Source organism: Amblyomma mixtum, chromosome 3 (genome assembly GCF_055824585.1).
Source record: "Amblyomma mixtum isolate Tamu chromosome 3, ASM5582458v1, whole genome shotgun sequence".
Classification (NCBI taxonomy): domain Eukaryota; kingdom Metazoa; phylum Arthropoda; class Arachnida; order Ixodida; family Ixodidae; genus Amblyomma; species Amblyomma mixtum.
In genome coordinates this window covers 125,134,769-125,154,259 of record NC_143014.1, presented here as the reverse complement: position 1 = coordinate 125,154,259, position 19,491 = coordinate 125,134,769, and the positions used below count along the sequence as shown (strand labels likewise).

General features: G+C 47.2%; 1 pseudogene; it reads right to left on the bottom strand.

Annotated features, from left to right (window-relative positions):
* Window positions 1-15,517: 15,517 nt before the first annotated feature.
* LOC149351738 (uncharacterized) lies at window positions 15,518-17,772 on the bottom strand (annotated as a pseudogene).
* Window positions 17,773-19,491: the final 1,719 nt, after the last annotated feature.

Here is a 19,491-nt window from a genome sequence, read left to right as displayed (position 1 = left end):
TGGCGGGTCATTTAAGGGACGCTAGATTATAAATGGTTGGGCCAAAGGAGAGCTTTCTCACGGGATTGCGCATACAATGGAACGGTTTGCTCAACATCTGTATCCACATAGTATCCATGTGAATATCTTGAGCTTGTCAATATTTTTGCGGCTTCAATATAGTAATGAGTTTCAGCCTGTCCAGTGCCATGAAAGGAGCAGATTGAGCTCCGCTTTTCATTTTGCAGAGCCGAAAAGCTTTAATTCAAAAACTTTTCACAAAGAAAAACGGCAAAGGCAATATGATGGCGAGAAATGATGGTTGATGTAAAGCGTATCTCGGCGTCAGAGTTGCCGCTTAACAAATGGTTTGGCCTGGCTAAACTGGGAGAGATCCCCAGTTTTCGCAGAGCTGAAGCTGTGCCCAACTTTTAATCAGAGCGATAATCCCGGTTTGACCCCCCCCCTGTTCTGAAGGCGAAGTTCCCTACGTTCTATTGGAAACTACCAACCCCTTTCACAAGCTTCGTGGTTGGGATAAACAGTCCCTGGATTGAATGCAATCCTGTCAGTAGTTTTCTCCAGTGCTTAGATTTCTTATTATGAAAGTGGAGTCACAAACAAATAAAATTCCAGAAAACACTCTCTACGCGCCAGCGTGAACGACAAATACAACGCGGCAAACTGAATATGAATAACAAGGCTGTCTGCCCTCACTCACAAAATGGAACAGTGGGACGATGCCCTTGATCTGCTAAGTATGCCATTTAATCGCGAGAGCGTTTTTTTGTTCAGTAACTACGAAGCCCTACGGGCGAAACGTTCGCACGTGCGCGGTATCTCTAGCTCAGCAACATCTCAATGACAGTGTTTTAGCGCAGGGAACCTTAGCGTTCGACACAATTAAGCGCTATAATGGAGAAAGAAATAGCGTTAATAAGCTAAGCGAATATGGCGGCTCGGGCCAAAGCGGCGACCGGTGGCGTAACCTCCAGCTCACCGTCACCGCCGCCCCATGACGGGTTCGCTGCGAATGAAAGGTGTACGAAGAATTCGATTCGCTTCAAGTTATTACCACGAACCTCCAGCCGTAAAACGGCGCATATTTGGAGCCTGCTTCTGACAGTCGCTACAGCTGCTCCGAGCTTTCTGTCTTTCTCCTGCACGCAGCGTGCGAGCAGGGCTGAAGCAGCCCCTTTACCTGAGGCGCCGGAAGGCAGCAGTGAAGATGAGGGTGACGACGAAGCTGGCCCCGCAGGGGATGTCATACTCCATGCGGTGTCGCCGAGGTTCAACCCTTTTGCAGGCGTAGGCAGCCTCCATTTGCATACTCTGCCGGACGTTGTTGTTGTTGTTGTTGTCCTCTAGATAATGGCGCGTACCCACTGCGGGGGATTGGCCAAGACACAGGCGGCAACTGATAGGTGCACAAAATGTTAAACAAGAAAATAATGGTGGGGAAAAATAAAATAATTATGATAATAATAGCCTTCCACCCAGAACGTGGCACTGCGTCTTTGTCTTCGTCTGATGCCAGCGGCTGCGACATGTGCCTTGTCGTCCGAGCTCCGTTCAGATTGATCGGTTCTAGCTCGAGAAAATTTCTCAATAAAAGCATTTAAAGCAAAATCTCTGAGAATAAATGACATTGCAAGCGGCAAGATACACTTTTAAAATCCCGAAATGAAGAGACAAACAGTATTTAAAGATGAGCTTACATACCATAAATTCTTAGCAAGCAATTTAGGCGCACTGCCCGGAAATATCCTCTCACTCCTATACATGCAGGCGCCTCTTGGCGGTAGGATTGGGGACCCAAAGCCCCGACTTCTGCTGCGTGATTAGTCCTATATCATTAAGTGCATTTGTGGCCTTATGCTCCGAAGAGGAATCCTGAAAGAATTAGTGTTTTTCTTATTGCAAGAATTTCCTGTTTGATAGTTTGCAAGGTAGTTGTTGCAACTATATCGCCGCGCGCTCCAGAACCTTTTTGTTTTTTTTTTTACCTTTCCCGGTAGGTGCGCTAGCCGCATATTCGTCGTTTAACGTAAAAGAGAAACAAACGTAAAAAAAAACGTAACATTGAGAATAATGTTAAAAATAAAGAGCAAAATTGTGAGCAGATGTTGCTCCTCTTTTGTTATTGGTGTTGTTATTTCTACTTCTGTCTAAATCTACAGTTAGCCCGCTGCACCAACATTTTTGTTTCTATCTCCAGTTTTCTACAGCTGCTGAGTGAAAGTGAAATGGAATGCAGGCGTAAAGTTTTTAAAAACAGATCAGAATACGGCATTTTAACGTGTCATTAGAAAACATATACGAGTAGGCTACAGTGATTGGGGCCGTTACAGCAAAGATAGCTTCTGAATTGTATGGGAATGAATGTCACTGTTCGGTATCCACTTATTCTTTCCCTTCATGGAATTAATGACGTAAATAACGCGGAGAAGTTCAGTCGTACGTTCTCCAGCAATATTTCAGACGGAACGGGTGCACGGCAGGATTCTTCCTTTTGGCCATTTTTAGAAGACAGTTCATTGAAAAGCACTGAGGCCTGAGGCGGCATGCATTCTCCATCCTCTAGAATAAACACCAGCTTGCGAGATGGCGATACGCGACAGCGACACTAAATTTTTTTTTCACCCGCATCCCCATCCCGTAAAAGTTTCTGTGGGACTGTATGCAAGTAAAAGAGTAGAAAATATTTTCCCACTGCAATATCAGTTTGAAAGTGCAGGCCACAAGGTACTTCCACCTGCTGTGACATAATTTTCTTTTGTACGTGTCTGTTCCTTACTTCTCTGTGCTCTTCCTCCTCTTATCCTGACTGTTACAACGCAGGTGTAATTTGCTATAGTTCACGAAAAATGTCCCGTATTATTCGTCGTGCCGGAGAAGACACTTTGCGCACTTAGTTGCAAAAAAGCTCGCGCAGTGCCTCTTCGGTCTTTACTGGAAATCATTGACTCATGCACGTGGCGCCTTGACCCAAAGATTAATTATGCTGCTGAGGAACATATGACAACGACAAAATGCTGTCGTTTCCGGAACATGGCAACGCAGACAACCGCAGTCTTGAGGGTTCGTCCATTCAGTTATGCAGTCTTGGCAGAACTTGATTACGATTGAAGAACCATAACTTGCATAAGAGTCAGCTTCTGGACTGGCAGTAAAAATGGCTAAGAACCTCGCTAGCGATTGCTATAATTGTGAGAATTGTTAACAGGTTTCCGCTGAATAGGTGTCTGAAGATGACAATTCGTGCCGTCGTGGGTGCTTCTGCAACGAAACGTATTACTTGCCAGACATACCAGGAGTGCCAGAACATAAAAACCGTGGTGGCTTAGCAACCCATGAAGGGAAAGCAGCAGAACTTAAAAGGAAGAGCTGGTAAAGTTTGACTTCTGCGCTGAATTCCTGAACTGTCCTTTAGAGTTGAATGTTGACGCTCCAGTAGGTGTTCAATAACTGGCCACTTATATTCCACATCTGGTCACTTAACGTACATAACTGCATCTGGTCTCCTTCTAACACGACAGCATTAAGGGTTCCGCTTCTTACAAAAGCCGATGTCGTCATCGGCGTCGCAGGCCATGAGCAAGAATTCCATATGGAAGGAATTAATAAAAATCAGCTGAAATGAACATTGGGTGACCTTTTGTTTGGTTGGGAGTCGAACCGGTGACCTTTGGGTTGAAAGACGTGCGCGGTACTCATATGCGGAGAAGGCTCTTTTTGTTGATTACATGGAAGTACAACACTGACCGACTAGTACCCTTGCTTATACAGGCCGCATCCCGCTAGTCTGTCTGGACTTAGCACGAAGCTTGAAAAGTCTAGTCGGTACCGATAACCAACATCCTTAAAAACTCTTTTTGCGGTACCGACACAGAGTGCCGAAAAAAATTGATTTCCTATACAGCTACTCGATGCTCCATCGTCGATACATCCAGCTACCACTGAAATCAAGCTACATTAGTAAAGCTGGTAATGTGAATTGCAAAGTAAAGAAATTTCTCCATGGCCTCGGAAATTTTAGTGTACTTTACATAGCTCACTGTAATTTAATGTGTCCGGGCGCAAGGATTTCTCCTATTTTTTTAAGCTGCACTGCAGGCGTGGCTGGTTTCGTTAAAACTTCAGCATTGGAATGAATTCGATTAGATGTGTGAATTATAACGTCCATAAGCAGAAGAGCAAAATCTTTGTTTATAAGCTGATGTTCTTGATACGAACTTTTCTCTGAGCACATGACCACTTACGAATAGACATGAAACTGTTTCTCATGCTCTTCGTTTATAATGCAATATCTGCCGTTGCCTCTGCCTGGTGCTTAAAGGTGCAAGCTGCTGGCGCTGGGGGAAGCAGGACAATTATATCCCCAGCGCTATGCTTAACATACCTTCGAGCTGAACATTCTTCGTTAAAGGCTAAAATTAAAAACACAAAGAAAAAGGCCTAAATTTTTTGTTAGGGTAAGCATACCAGGGAGCTCTCTGCTGTTTAGACCCTCTTTTTTTATTTAAGCTAGTAAGTAATAAGATTTCCCAAACCGTCGGTTCGGAGGAGCCTCTCGATGCGGATGCGCTTTATGCAAGTAAACCAAGTGAAGAAAAGTCTCTGTATACAAGAGCGCATAAGGGTGTCGTAGTTCGTGAAAGTGGCTCTTAACGTGAAAGCGTTAAGGATCGCGTCCTGCAGGGAAACCATCGTAGTCGGCGTTGGCGTGTTGAGAAAATCGGGAATGGTCCAGAGGGTGCTGCGTCACAAACACTTGGCCTGAGCAGTCACTCATAACACCACACAATGATCACACAGTACAGAAATGACGACGTCACTAGGGAATTTCTCATTGAAATTCAGGGTTGAACATTATTGCACCACCATTACGCAGTGCCTCTGAAGAAAGAAACGCAATTGCGCTAAAAAGGAAAAAGTTCGAGCCGCAACTCGAAGCACTGCCCTTTGAGTTGTGAGCCGAACGCAATACCCTTGCGCCCCTACAAAGCTTTTTTTTTTGTTTATTACGTGCAGAATCATCTGAATACAATGCGGTAGAGGTGAGAAGGGTATATACAAAACTAGGGCCCTCTTAGCTGGCAAAGAAATACGTGAGCTCATGCATTGGGCGTTGCCGAAGCTGATGACCCTATTGGACCGCGCGTGAAAGGGAGAGGCAGGGGGAGAGAGAGAAAGTAATTTATTGAAAGAAAAGATGGAGAGCTCGGCCGGCGGCAGGGTGACCTTGGACTGCTACTCCACACTGAGGAAGTGGGAAAGGGACAGCAAAGAAAGAAAACTATCCTAGGCGCCAGGGTGAATCTAACTGACGGCTCGTGTGCAATGAAGGCTGTTCTCAGGTTTTTCAGAGATATAGGCCTAGATTCACGTCTGAGACACTTGCCTGTGCTGTGCTGTCATCTACACGGTGTACAGTGGAGACCACACGTGTTTGTGGTGGGACATGTCTGCATACTTTCAGCTTTTTCAGCAAAGCCTGCAGCGAGCTAACCGCTTTGTGCCGTGTTGTGAGAGTGTGCAGAGCCCTTTTCTGCAACCTTGCGGGCTGTGCGCGCTCACGGCTTGTTAGTGTGTGCGTGCATGGAAGACATATACTACACGAGGAACACATCTGCTCCATGTGCTACTTGTGCTACTTGTCGAGTGCCACCCAGTGTGCGCGTAGTCGCCTGTAACCAAAACCCGCGTGTGGAAGAGTGCATGCCCTTCATCGAGCTGACATCGTGAACAGCAAATGTTCTGTACGCTCGTGAGGATGAAGGCGAAAGTATTCTACTTTTCTTGTACACCATCGCAGCTTGAAATAGGCGTGAAGTGCTGGCGTTCGCACCCAAAATGTGAACCTGACTCCTCCCTATTGTCACAGTCAGCAGAAAGGCAACATATACGTCGTCTGTCGGCCAAAAAACCACCGTAGGAATGAAGACGACTTACCGGGCCAACAGCATTGATATCGTCCCTTAGTAATTCTTCCCCCCCTTTCATGAACTACCGGCTGAGCGAGCGTCGCCAGTCCAAAATCTGACTCGCAGCCGCCTAAAAAGCTGTAGCACACTACTTTTTATTTCATTGCTGAGTATCGTTAAATATACACGATACACTAAAATAGTGTTTTTCGTACCTATACTCCTGTACTTTCAATTCTGGCAAGTGATACCTACCACGGGTACACAAACTATATCAAAAGATAGTATCGACGATACATGTACTAGATACTAATCATGCCTGGCTCCAGCAATCGTAAGCTGCCGCAAACGTAGCGAGGGAATTGTCTCGACTCCGGCGGCCATTGCTTCGGGGCCCTGGTTTCAGTTGAAGGCAGGCTGTCGAGCGTTTGTGTTTAGCGTGCTGACGGCGGTGAAGACATGGGAGTGTATCGCGGGAACTCTCTATGTTGTAGTAACCGGGTCATCATGTTTTTTTCTTGTGTTGCCTGGACTGCGATAGAAATATGCCTATTAATTTGAGCCCCCCCACCCCCCACCCCACCGCGGTGGCTCAGTGGTTAGGGCACTCGGCTGCTGACCCGAACGACCCGGGTTCGATCCCGGCCGCGGCGGACGAATTTCGATGGAGGCGAAATTCCAGAGGCGCGTGGGCTGTGCGATGCCAGTGCACGTTAAAGAACCCCAGGTAGTCGAAATTTCCAGGGCCCTTCACTACGGCGTCCCTCATAGCCTGAGTTGCTTTGCCCCAATAACCTAACCTAGCCTATTATTTTTTTCCGCAAGTTCCTCTACGAGGCTCTCTTGTCCCCGTGTGCCAGTGCATTATAAAGGCTGTAGCAGTGCAGAGTAACGATAACGTACTAGTTTCAGGCTGCGCAGACAAATGGCCCGAGTCAGTGCTGTGCACTTTGGAAGCGCACATTGCGAGATGTTATTAGGACCCACCCGTGTGGCCTTAGTAAATCTTCCGTACTCATGTGGTTCACTGAAAACTGACGCTATATTCTTGGATGGTTTTACATGAGAGCACTGTAGTCCTGCAAGCCACAAGATATCACGCTATTGAAACACACACAAATAGTTACAAGATAAAGAAACAACAAAATCAGTGTAAAAAGTTCATGCGAGAATGCAAGACACCTTCTCCTGGTGACAAAAATAAACGTCATGCATCCTTGCTCTGCACAAACAACACGCCTCGTCGAAGCTGCTGTGCGCGAAGGCGTCAGCGTAGGTCATTGACCACTTCGGCATCACAGCCAACCGGGAGAACCAGCTCGAGCAGCCCTCTCTTCGTGAGCAGCCTGTGGAAACAAAAGGACAATAAAAATGGTAGTAATGAGACTAAGGAAGTTTGCATATTCTCACGTAGAGGTGACTGCAGTCCGGAGGGGAGGAAGACCACGAAAATGTCTTTTAAACAAAAACTCCTTATTTGCGCTGTCTTGCGCCAGCAAAGAACTGAATGAATCGGCAGCGGCGTAGCAACAAGCGTGCATGGCGGTCGTCGAACAGAATGCCCGCCGCATTCGGGCGTGCTCAATTTAAATCTAAAAGCGAACTTTCGAGAAAAAGCGCGCAAACTTACTACAACATTCTGGAACAACGGAGACTAGGCTCCGCCTGGATGCGAACAATACAGATTAATCTGATCGTGTCTTGCATCCAAAAAAAAGCGATAAAAAGGCGTGCCTGCCCCGTTGAAGAATAAACAAAGAAACACTACAAAGATTGGCGGCAATATGACGAAACGTTCTTCGGCTGGTAGCGAAGTATGTCATGACTTATTGGCGAGAGTATGTACATAGTGAACACTTTCAATGTAATATTATTGGTAGCCACCATTACATAAAATAGTGACGTTCAAAGATACTACAAAACTGAAGAAAAAAATATTTTTAATTATTAACATTTTCTCGCATATGCATGCTCCGAACATAGAGGAGTCCTATTCTAAAACGAGGGATCTATACACATTTTGAGAAATCTGGAGCGCAGACATCACGCAAACTGAGGTCGCCTTGCCATTCTAGACTGGGCAGGGCGGCATTGATGAATAGGTGTTTCTATAAATTCACTGCTCGTGTTTTATTTTTTTTTCAAACGAACGAAAAATCCATTTACAAAGGTACAATACCTGAGCCTGAGGCTAGTTTCGGGTCCATCACAACATAGTACATTTTAAATGCGGCCCGGGAAGACGACACATTGCGTTCATAAAGTAAAAGTCACACTCTCAACAATTCAGAGATAAACAAAGGCAAGCGTACACAATACACACATCCTCACAAAAATAAAAACAATACACCATAACCACGCAAGCCATTTTTAGCAGCACTCTCCTAGTGACATGTCTTCTCGATGCAGAACCTTGCGGCGGGTGAAATAATTTAATCTTGGTGTCATGCTTCGCAGTAGGTACCTGAGAGCGCGTGCTCGTCATGATGAGCAACTCTAGTTAGGATAGTACTTTCACCTGCAAAAATATTTAAATTGTAATACGGATAGCTCCTATTATTCGCAAACCTATGCGATCTTGGTCAATTTTAGACGAGCGGCGCAAGCAGCAGTCGTTTTTAAGCCATCTGTTTTCTACCCAAAGAGTAGGCCCCAGCTCTTCGGAATAAAAATCGCAACTTTTCTAATAAATGTTATTGAACTTCGACTTTGACGGAGCTCCCATCCGAACGATCGAAAGCATCCAAGTCCTAGGCCTCTATATTTTCAATAATGGCACTCACAGGAATGCCGTAGGAGCTACTCACAAATCTCTGGAGAATGTTGCCAAACTTGTACCAAAAACAACAAGAACTTATTCTGCGGCGTTACTGGACTTTAAAAAAAAGAACTGGAAGAGAAAGCAGCCCTAAAAGATACATAATACTGTGCCCTTTCAGTAGGTTCCCAGGCCGTAACAAATCGGCCGTTCGAGTAGAAGAATTGTAAGAATAAATCAAAACTATACCCGTAAACAATGAATGAATCTTGCCCCCCTCTGATCACTGAGAGCTTTCGAACTCGGGAGTTTAGTTCGGTGGGAAGACCATATTGTACAGTAAGGAAGCCATCGCCGATTGCAGTCGGTATTTCGCTTCTGTTACAGCGCCTAGTTTTTTTTTGTTTTTTTTTTCGAAATGAGAAGATTGGAAACTTTCTGAACTAAGTGCGCAACATTAATGCATATTTTGTAAGAAATAAAAATGTTTCCCGAAAAAAATGTTTGTCGTATTATTTTGCCGTACCCATGAAACTACGTTCTTTTAGAGAGGAGGATTTCGTTGCGCCGCTGGGAATATTGTCTTGGGGTCGAAACAAGGAAAAAACGATGGTATATCCAGACTTTTCACTGACACCATATTCCGTGCGCTGTGTGCTGCGCTAAACTCACACGTACTTTATACATGGGCGCCACAGTTTTCTAGCGGCCTGTTAGCAACGGAACAGAGATTAGTGTCTGCAGAAAAAAAAAAATAAAAATAAAGTACCAAGCCCGCACTAGCAACGGACCATTAAAATCCCTTTGAGTGGGCAGTGGTGCGGCGGCACTAGTAGATATTCACTCCATTCTCGGAATATCTCTCGAAGCAGTGCTTGCGTCACGGAGCCTCCGTAATGAATATTCTCCAATACGAACTCACGGTGAAGCCAGCGGAGTCATGGCTACAAGAAGTGATCCAGCTGGAAGGCACACTGCCCAGAGGAATTTTGAGCATGCTTTTCGTTTTTATGCTCCCATTGGCTGAGTGGCTAGCAAAGACGCGAACACACTCACAGCCAAGACGATGGGGAAAGACACATCCGTGTTGCGCGCCAGCGACTTGGAGGCGGCAACCACGTGCTCTCTGCAAGCTCGCTGGTAACGCTGCAGGCCGCTGCGTCTGCTCGCGCACACGTAGTCGTAGAAGCCGCGGCAGCGGATCGCCGACTGGTTCGTGACGTCGCCGAGAAGCTGGGCACATGCCTCACTGCTGGAGCCGGAACGCAGGGGTGCCCGCGGATTCATGCCCGCACTCCGTCTGCACAAGAGTACGAGGCACAAGTTTCGAACCGATTGGCACGGACGGCAGAGATGCGGCGTGATGTCACAAAAAGGACAGTGCCACAGAGGGGACAAGAAGGAAGAGACGCAAAAAACGAGCGCTGTTTTGGCGCTCTAGCGCGGAAGCCCTCTGCGCTTCCTTTCCAAAGATGTGTATGGCGAGTCATTTAAGGGTCGCTGAATTATACATGGTTGGGCCAAAGGGGAGCTTTATGACGGGATTGCGCATACAATGGAACGGCTTGCTCAAGTCTGTATCCAGGCAGTATCATTGTGAATATCTTGAGCTTGTCGATATTTTTGCGGCTTCAATATAGTAATAAGTTTCAGCCTGTCCTGTGCCATGAAAGGAGTAGTTGTAACTCTGTTTTTCATGTTGCAAAGCCGAAAAGCTTTAATTCAAAAACTTTTCACCAAGAAAAACGGCAAGGGCAATATGATGGCCAGAAATGATGGATTATGTAAACCGTATCTCGGCGTCAGAGTTGCAGCGAAGCAAATGGTTGGGTCTGGCTAAAGTGGCAAAGATCCCAACTTTTGGCAGACCTGAAGCTGCGCCAAGCCTTTGGTCAGAGTGATAATCCCGGTTTGAGGCAACTGTTTTGAAGCCCATGTTCACGACGCTCTATCAGAAACACGGATCAGAAACTACCAACAACTCCCCACAAGCTTCGTGGTTGGGTTAAACCGTTCCTAGAGTGAAAGCGATCCTGTCCGTAGTTTTCGCCCGTGCTTTGATTTCTTATAACAAAAGTGGACAGTCTGAAAATGAAATAAAAGTCCAAAAAACACCTTCTACGCGCAAGCCTGAACGACAAATACAAGGCGGCAAACTGAATATGAACAGGGCGGTCTGCCCTCACTCACTAATAGGAACAGTGTGACCATGCGCTTGCTTGTCTATGTATGCGATTTACTCGCAAGAGCGTTTTCTGTTCAATAACTACGAAACTCTCCGGGCAAAAGGTTCGCACGAGCCCGGCATCTCTAGCCTCAGCAACATGTCAATGACAGTGTTTCAGCGCTGGGCGCCTTAGCGTTCGACACAATTAAGCACTAAATTCCAGAAAGAACTAGCTTTAATAAAATACGCGAACATGGCGGCAGTACATACATAGTGAACAGTTTTGATGTAACATTATTGGTACCACCATTACTTAAAATAGTGACGTTCAAGGATACAACGTAACTGAAGAAAAAATTATTTTTAATTATTAGCACTTTACTGCATATGTATGATCCGAACATAGAGGAATCCTATTCTAAAACGAGGGATCTATACGCATTTTGAGAAATCCGGCGCGCGGACATAACGCGAACTCAGGTCGCCTTGCCCTTCTAGACTAAGCGTGGTGGCAGTGATGAATCGTTTTGCTATTCATACACTGCTCGTCTTAGACCACGCAAGCAAATTTTAGAAGCACTGTCTTAGGGACCTGTCTTGTCGAAGCAGAACCGTGGGGCGGGCGAAAGAATTTAATCTGGGAGCCATGTCTGGGTAGGTGCCTGAGAGTTAGGATTGTACTTTAACCCGGAAAAAATATTTGAATTGCAAAACGCATAGCTCGTATTATTCGCAAACCTATGCGATCTTGGCCAATTTTAGACGAGCGGTGCAAGGAAAGTCGTTTTTAAGCCGTCTGTTTCGGCCCAAAGTGTAGGCCACAGATCCTCGGAATCCAAATCGCAACTTTTTGTAATAAACGTTATTTAACTTCGGCCTTGATGGAGCTCCCATCCGAACGGTCTAAAGCATCCAAGTCCTAGGCCTCAACATTTCCAATAATGGCACTCACACGAATGCCGTAGGAGCTACTCGCAAATCTTTGAAGAACGTTGCTAAACTTGTACCGAAAACAATAAGAGCTTATTCTGCGACATTACTGGACTTTTAAACAGAAATGGAAAAGAAAGCAGCCCTGAAGGATAAATAATACTGTGCCCTTTCACTAGGCTCCCAGGCCGTGACAAAGTGGCTGTTCGAGTAGAAGCATTGTAAGAATAAACCATAAAACTAAAACCGTAAACCATGAATGAATCTTGCCCCTGTCTGATCATTGATGGCGTTCGAATTCTGAAGTTTAGTTCGGTGGGAAGAGCATGTGTACATTAAGGAAGACATCACCGATTGTAGTCGGTATTTCGCTTCTGTTTCAGTGCCTACTTGTTGTTGTTTTTTTGTGACGAGAAGATTGGAATCTTTCTGAACTAAGTGCACAGCATCAATCCATATTATGTGAGAAATAAAAAAGTTTCCCGCGAAAGATCTTTGTATTATTTTTTTGCCGTACCTAAGAAACTACGCTGTTTCGGAGAGGAGGAGTTTGTTTCGCCACTCGGAATTTGTCTTCCGGTGAAAACAGTCTACAAGACAGTTGCACATCCAGATTTTTCACTACAACCGAATACCTTATCATGTGTGCTGCGCTAAAACCCCCTGTACTTTCCACATGGGCGAAACACTCCACTAGAGACCTGTTAGCAGCGGAGCACAGAATAGCTAACGCAGAAAAAATGAATAAAAAAAGTGCGCGGCCAGCACAAGCAACGGAACAGCGAGAGTTTTGTGAGGGTACGGGTGCGGCGGCAGCAGTATTATTCAGAAGGGTATATGCTTGGGCTTGTTGGTTAGCGCCGTGTGTTGTCCGTCTTTCTGTGTCCTCGTCTCTTTGCGCTACGTTTTTCACCTTTCAAGTACTGTTCACTCCATTCTCCGCAACTCCCTCGACACAGTGCCCGCATTATAGAGCCTTCGTCATCACTGCTTTCTAAGATGAAGTCACAGTGAAGCCAGTTTAATCATGGTAAGAGATAGCGATCCAGCTGGTAGGCACACTGCCGAGAGGAATTTTAACATGCTTTTCGATTTAGGGCTCCCACTGGCTGAGTAGTTAGGAAAGGCGCGAACACACTCACTGATAAGGCGATGAGACAAGACGCATCCGTTTTGCGCGCCAGCGACTTGAATTCGGCGACCACGTTCTCTCTGCAGATTGCTCGTGACGCTGCTGGTATCTGCGTCTGATCGCGCACACGTAGCGGTGGATGTCGAGGCTGCGGATCGTTGACTGGTTCGTGATGTCACCGAGAAGCTGGGCACGAGCCACACTGCTGGAGCCGGAACGCAGGGGTGCCCGCGGATTCATGCCCGCACTCCGTCTGCACAAGAGCAGGAGGCACAGGTTTCGAACGGATTGGCACGGACGGCAGGGATTTGGTGTGATGTCACAAAAAGAACAGTGCGACAGAAAGGACAAGAAGGAAGAGACACAAAAAACGAGCGCTCTTTTGGCGCTCTAGCATGGAAGCCCTCTGCGGTTCCTTTCCAAAGGTGTTATTAGTTTCAATATAGTTATTAGTTTCAATATAGTTATTAGTTTCAGCCTGTCCAGTGGCGTGAAAGGAGTGGATTGAACTCCGCTTTTCATCTTGCAGAGCGGAAAAGCTTTAATTCAAAAACTTTCCACAAAGAGAAACGGCAGGGGCAATATGACGGTGAGAAATGATGGTTGGTGTCAACCATATCTCTTCGTCAGAGTTGCCGCGTTACAAATGGTTTGGCCTGGCTAAACTGTGAAAGATCCCAACTTTTGGCAGAGTTGAAGCTGCGCGAAACCTTTAATCAGAATTATAATCCCTGTTTGAGGCCCCTGTTCTGAAGGCCAAGTTGCCGACGTTCTATTAGAAACTACCAACCACTCCCCACAAGCTTCGTGGATGGGATAAACAGTCCCTGGATTGAATGCGATCCTGTCAGCAGTTCGCCAGTGCTTTGATTTCTTATTACGAAAGTGGACAGCCTGAAACTGAAATAAAATTCCAAAAAACACTCTTTACACACCAGCGGAAACGACAAACTCAATGCGGCCTACTGAATACGAATGACAAGGCTGTCTGCCCTCACCAATAGGAACAGTGGGACCATGCCCTTGATCTTCCATGTATGCGACTTACTCGCGAGAGCGTTTTTTATTCAGTAACTACGAAGCCCTACGGGCGAAAGGTTCGCACGTGCGCGGTATCTCTAGCTTCAGCAACATCTAAATGACTGTCTTAGCGCAGGGCACCTTAGCGTTCGACAGAATTAAGCGCTATAATGGAGAAAGAAATAGCGTTAATAAGCTAAGCGAATATTGCGGCTCGGGCCAAAGCGGCGACCGGTGGCTTAGCCTCCTACTCACCGCCCCCGCCGCCTCATGACGGGTTCGCTGCGGATGAAAGGTGTACAAAGATTTCGATTCCCTTCAACTTATTACCACGAACTTCAAGCCGTAAAACGGCGCATATTTGGAGCCTGCTTCTGACAGTCGCTATAGCTGCTCCGAGCTTTCTGTCCTCCTCCTGCGCGCAGCGTACTAGCAGGGCTGAAGCGACCCCTTTACCTGAGGAGCCGGAAGGCTACAATCAAGATGAGGGTGACGACGACGCTTGAAGCGAAGGGAATATCACGCTCCATGCGGTGTCGCCGAGGTTCAACCCTCTCCCAGGCGTAGGTAGCCTCCATTTGCAGACTCTTCCGGACGTTCGCCTTCCACCCAGAACGTGGCACTGCGTCTTCGTCGTCGTCTGCTGCCAGTGGCTGCGGCTCGTGCCTTGTAGCCCGAGCTCCGTTGAGAATGATCCGTTTAAGCTCGAGGAAATTTACAGTAAAAGTGATTTAAAGCAAAACTGCTGAGAATAAATAAGATTCCAAGCGGCTCGATAAACTTTAAAAATTCAGAAAAGAAGAGAGAAGCAACATTTTAAGATGAGCTTACATACCATAAATTCTTAGCAAGCAAGTTAGGCCCACTGCCCGGAAATATCTTCTCACTCCTACACATGCATGCGCCTCTTGGCGGCCGAATTGGGGAGCCCAAGCCCCGACATCTGCTGCGTCATTAGTCCTATATCCTTAAGTGCATTTGTGGCGTTATGCTCCGAAGAGGAATCCTGAAAGAATTAGTGTTTTCCTCATTGCAAGAATTTTCTGTTTGATTGTTTGCGAGGTAGTTGGTAGTGCAGCCATATTGCCGCGGGCTCCTGAACCCTTTTTTTTTTATCTTTCCCGTTAGGTGCGCTAGTTGCATATTCGTCGTTTAACGTAATAGGAACAAACGTAAAAAAAAAAACGGAACATTCAAAATAATGTCAAAAATAAAAAGCAAAGATGAGATGAGGATGTTGCTCCTGTTTTGTTATTGGTGTTGTTATTTCTACCTCTGTCTAAATCTACAGTTAGTTCGCTTCACCTACACTTTTGTTTCTATCTCCAGTTTTCAAACGGAATGCAGGCGTTAAAGTTTTTAAAAACAGATCTGTATACGGCATTTTAATGTGTTATTAGAAAACATATACGACTAGTCTGTTGCGTGGGCGTTCCCGTGCTGTCGTGCCCGGAGGCCGTGAGAAAGAAAGAGAGAACCAGGCGACCACTCCGCTCCAGGACCAAACACAAAGTGATTTATTCCAAACACCCTAGCTGCGCTTCAGCTTAGAGGGCGCCACTATTAAGTTCATACGTGGCGACCCCAACATCTCCCCCCTTCGGTCACAAGTTCAAGCGGTGCGGTGGTACCACACGGCGGCCGCTACGGGTAAACACAACACCATCACCAGGACGTGAAGGTCCCGCTGTAACAGGCGGCGGATCAGGTGCTGCTGCCTCTTGAGTTAGGGTGTGAGGCTTTAGAAGTGCTGGATCTGCTGCCCTCAGCACAAAGGGAACAAGGTGCCGACGATTCCGCTGCAGAATCGTTCCTCGCTCCGTTTCGACGACGAAGGACCTTGGACGCTGTGCCTTGCTCAAAACTGTAGCACGCACCTGGTCAGGTCGAACCCAGACCTGCTCACCAGACTGGAGTGATGGCAGATCCCTGACGCGATGATGTCGGTTGAAGTGCTTTGCAGTCCTTTTCTTGTAAGAATTATCTCTGAGGGCTACCTCCTCCCTTGCGGGCCAGTGTGGACGAAGCTTTTCATCCGGCTTTGGGACTCGAGTTCTCAGTTGCCTTCCCATTAGGAGCTGAGCCGGGCTGAAGCCACTCACACCTGGTGTATCTCTATAGCTGAGAAGGGCCAAGTGAGGGTCTTTTGCCTTACGGAAGATATCTTTCACTGTCCGGATCATTCGCTCTGCCTCTCCGTTAGACTGTGGGTAATGGGGGCTACTGGTGATGTGGTCGAAACCATAAGATGCGGCGAATACGGTAAATTCACGTGAAGAAAATGGCGGACCATTGTCTGACTTAACCTGTTGCGGTATCCCATGACGGGCGAACAGGCTTTTGAGCGCCTCAATGACCACCGGAGCTGTAGTACTTTTCAGTGTCACCACCTCTGGGAACCGGGAGTAGTAGTCCACTACCATCAAGAAGGTTTGAGAATTGTGGTGAAACAGGTCCATGCCCAGAACTTCCCAGGGACGACCAGGGAGATTTGTAGGAAGGAGTGGTTCCGCTGGTATCCGTCGAGGTGCACTGAGTGAGAACTGCACAACATCTTGTTTCAAGCGAATGGTGTACTCATCTCTGAGCGTGCCGAGACCACGGAACAGTTCCGCATGAAGCGTTGGCTGAGGAGTGTTGACAGTACCCAAAAATATCACAACTTCGAGCTTGGATGGCTGGTAGACCCAGTAAAGGTACTGAAAGTGCCTCAATGACGTAAAGACGCTGGGAGCTGGTCTTCCCTTGCCAAGATAGCTGTGCCAAATACGAACCCCGTACACGCAGAGGTTGGCCACCGGGCCCTGTCAAAATAGCGTCTACCTTGGCGAGCTCAGCCGGGACTCTGGGGAAGTCACTTGGAACTGCGGAAACCTCGGCACCTGAGTCTACTTTGAACTGAGTTGTGTAGTTTTTGACTGTGATATCCACATACTTGGCTTTAGCTGGCGTCTCGAGAGCATGCATATGGATAGCATTGAGTTTGGTCTGCCTCGACTTCCTGGAGCGGCAAACTTCAGCAAAACGACCTTTCTTACCGCAGCTGTTGCAGATAGAGCTCTTTGCCGGGCACTCCGAGCGTGCATGATATGCGCGGCCGCAGAAGAAACAGACCGGAGTGTCACAATAGCGTTCCGACTTCACGTCCATTGAGCGTGCTCTGTCGTCGAGCGGCCGTCGCGAAAACTTCCGAGTCGCAGCATCAATATTGACCATGCTTTGCGAGGTGGCCTGTGCGAGTGAACGTTCCTTGTCCGCGTCCTCGGACTGACGAGCTTGCGTCCAAGCTTCTTTTAGAGCTATAGCTTCGGGGAGCAGCAAAGCTTATCGGAGAGACGCGTGTCGAGCAATTCAACGACAAACCTGTCCCGGACCAAGCGTTTTTCCACCGCCGGTGACGGGTAGTTGCAACGTTTGACTAACTTGAACAGTTCGGTGTAAAATGCGTCGGCACTCTCGCCAGGTTGTTGAACGCGTTTGTGAAAGCGAGACGACTCATAGAGCTCATTACAGGGATGCACGAAGTGCTCCGTGAAGCGTTTGACAACTGCGTCGTAGGAGGCTAACTCGGCAGCGTCGAGTGAAAAGGTGTCTAGCAGCGAGCGAGCTTCCGGGCCCATACAGTACAGAAGCGTACGTACTTGCACGTCTTGCGGAGCGTTCCGCAGTCCGGAGACAGCGGCATAGTCCTCGAAGCGAGACTTCCATGAAGACCAACTTGCAGGGTTGCAGACGTCGAACGCGTCTGGCGGCTGCAGAGTGAGGCCTAGCCACTGGGCCTGCTGGGCGCTTTCCGGGAGCACCTGTTCGCCGTTGGCGGTCATTGCGAGCTGCCTTTAAGACTGGTTTTTCACGCTGATCCCACTTCTGACACCATGTTGCGTGGGCGTTCCCGTGCTGTCGTGCCGGGAGGCCGTGAGAAAGAAAGAGAGAGCCAGGCGACCACTCCGCTCCAGGACCAAACACAAAGTGATTTATTCCAAACCCCCTGGCTGCGCTTCAGCTTAGAGGGCGCCACTATTAAGTTCATAGGTGGCGACCCCAACATAGGCTACAGTGGTTGGGGTCGTTACAGCAGTGCTAGCTTCTGAATTGTATGGGAATGGACGACAGTGTTCGGCATCCACTTATTCTTTTCTTTCGTGGAATTAATGACCTAAATAACGCAGAGAAGTTCAATGGTACTTTTGCCAGCAATATTTCAGCCGGAACGGGTGCACGGCAGAGTTTTTCCTATTGGCCATTTTTAGAAGACAGTTCACTGAAAAGCACTCAGGCCTGAGGCGACATGCATTATCCATCCTCTGGACTAAACACCAGCTGGCGAGATGGCTATAGGCGACAGCGACACTAATTTTCTTGTTCACCCACATCCCCATCCCGTAAATTTTTCTGTGGGATAATATGCAAGTAAAAGATTAGAAAATATTTTTCCCACTGCAATATCAGATAGAAAGTGCAGGCCTCAAGGTACTTCTACCTTCTGTGCGATCATTTTCTTTTGTACGTCTCTGTTTCTTACTTCTCTATGATCCTCCCCCTCCTATCCTGGCCGCTTACAACGCAGGTGTAACTTGCTCAATTTCACGAAAAATGTCCCGCATTATTCGTCGTGCGGGAGAAGACACTTTGCCGCACTTAGTTGCAAAAATACTCGCGCAATGCCTCTTCGGTCTTTACTGGAAATCATTGACTCATGCACGTGGCGCCCTGACGCAAAGATTAACTATGTTGCTGAGGAACAAGTGAAAACGGGCAATGCTGTCGTTTCCGCGACATGGCAACGCAGACATCCGCAGTCTTGAGGGTTCGTCCATTCAGTCATGGAGTCTTGGCAGAACTTGATTACGAATGAAGACAGCCATAAATTGCGCCTCCGTGCAGCACCGCCAGCCTCTTATTGAAGCGAACTGTGAATGGCACTCGAGACTGTCCGTGCAAGAGCTTATGTGATTCACTGGAGCATGTTTCTCACATGTCCTTTCTCGAATTTCGTTGAAAAGATCGTTTTCCACGGGCACCATCGCGGCATTTGCGTGTTTTCGCATTCATGAACTTTTCTCAGCCCGTTACAGAGCTTTCCGTTCACCTTTCCTTCATCTTAGAACGTTAAATGTTTTTGGGACGGCTAGTATAATGTTGACAGGAGAATTCTAAGGGCAACAAAAAACTGACAATCACCAAAGAAGCGCACCGTGTTGGCTTGCTGCGGAGAGGAAGTATTCATCAAGCTGCCGGTATCAATGGACGTGTAGGCACCGATTAAAATAAAAAAAAAACGTTACAGTCGGAGGCAGCACTGATGACCATCGCGCACATCGAAAGCGCTTTAAGTTTTTTGAACGGGAGATCAATGTAGTGAAACGTTGCATCGAAAGCTAACCCTGAAAATACCTGAGAGTCAGCTTCTGCACTGGAAGTAAAAATGGCTAAGAACCTCGCCGGCGATTACTATAATTGTGAGAATTGTTAACAGGTTTCCGCTGAATAGTTGTCTGAAGATGACAACTCGTGCCGTCGTGGGTGCTTCTGCAACCAAACGTGTTGCTTGCCAGGGATACCAGGACTGCCAGAGCAC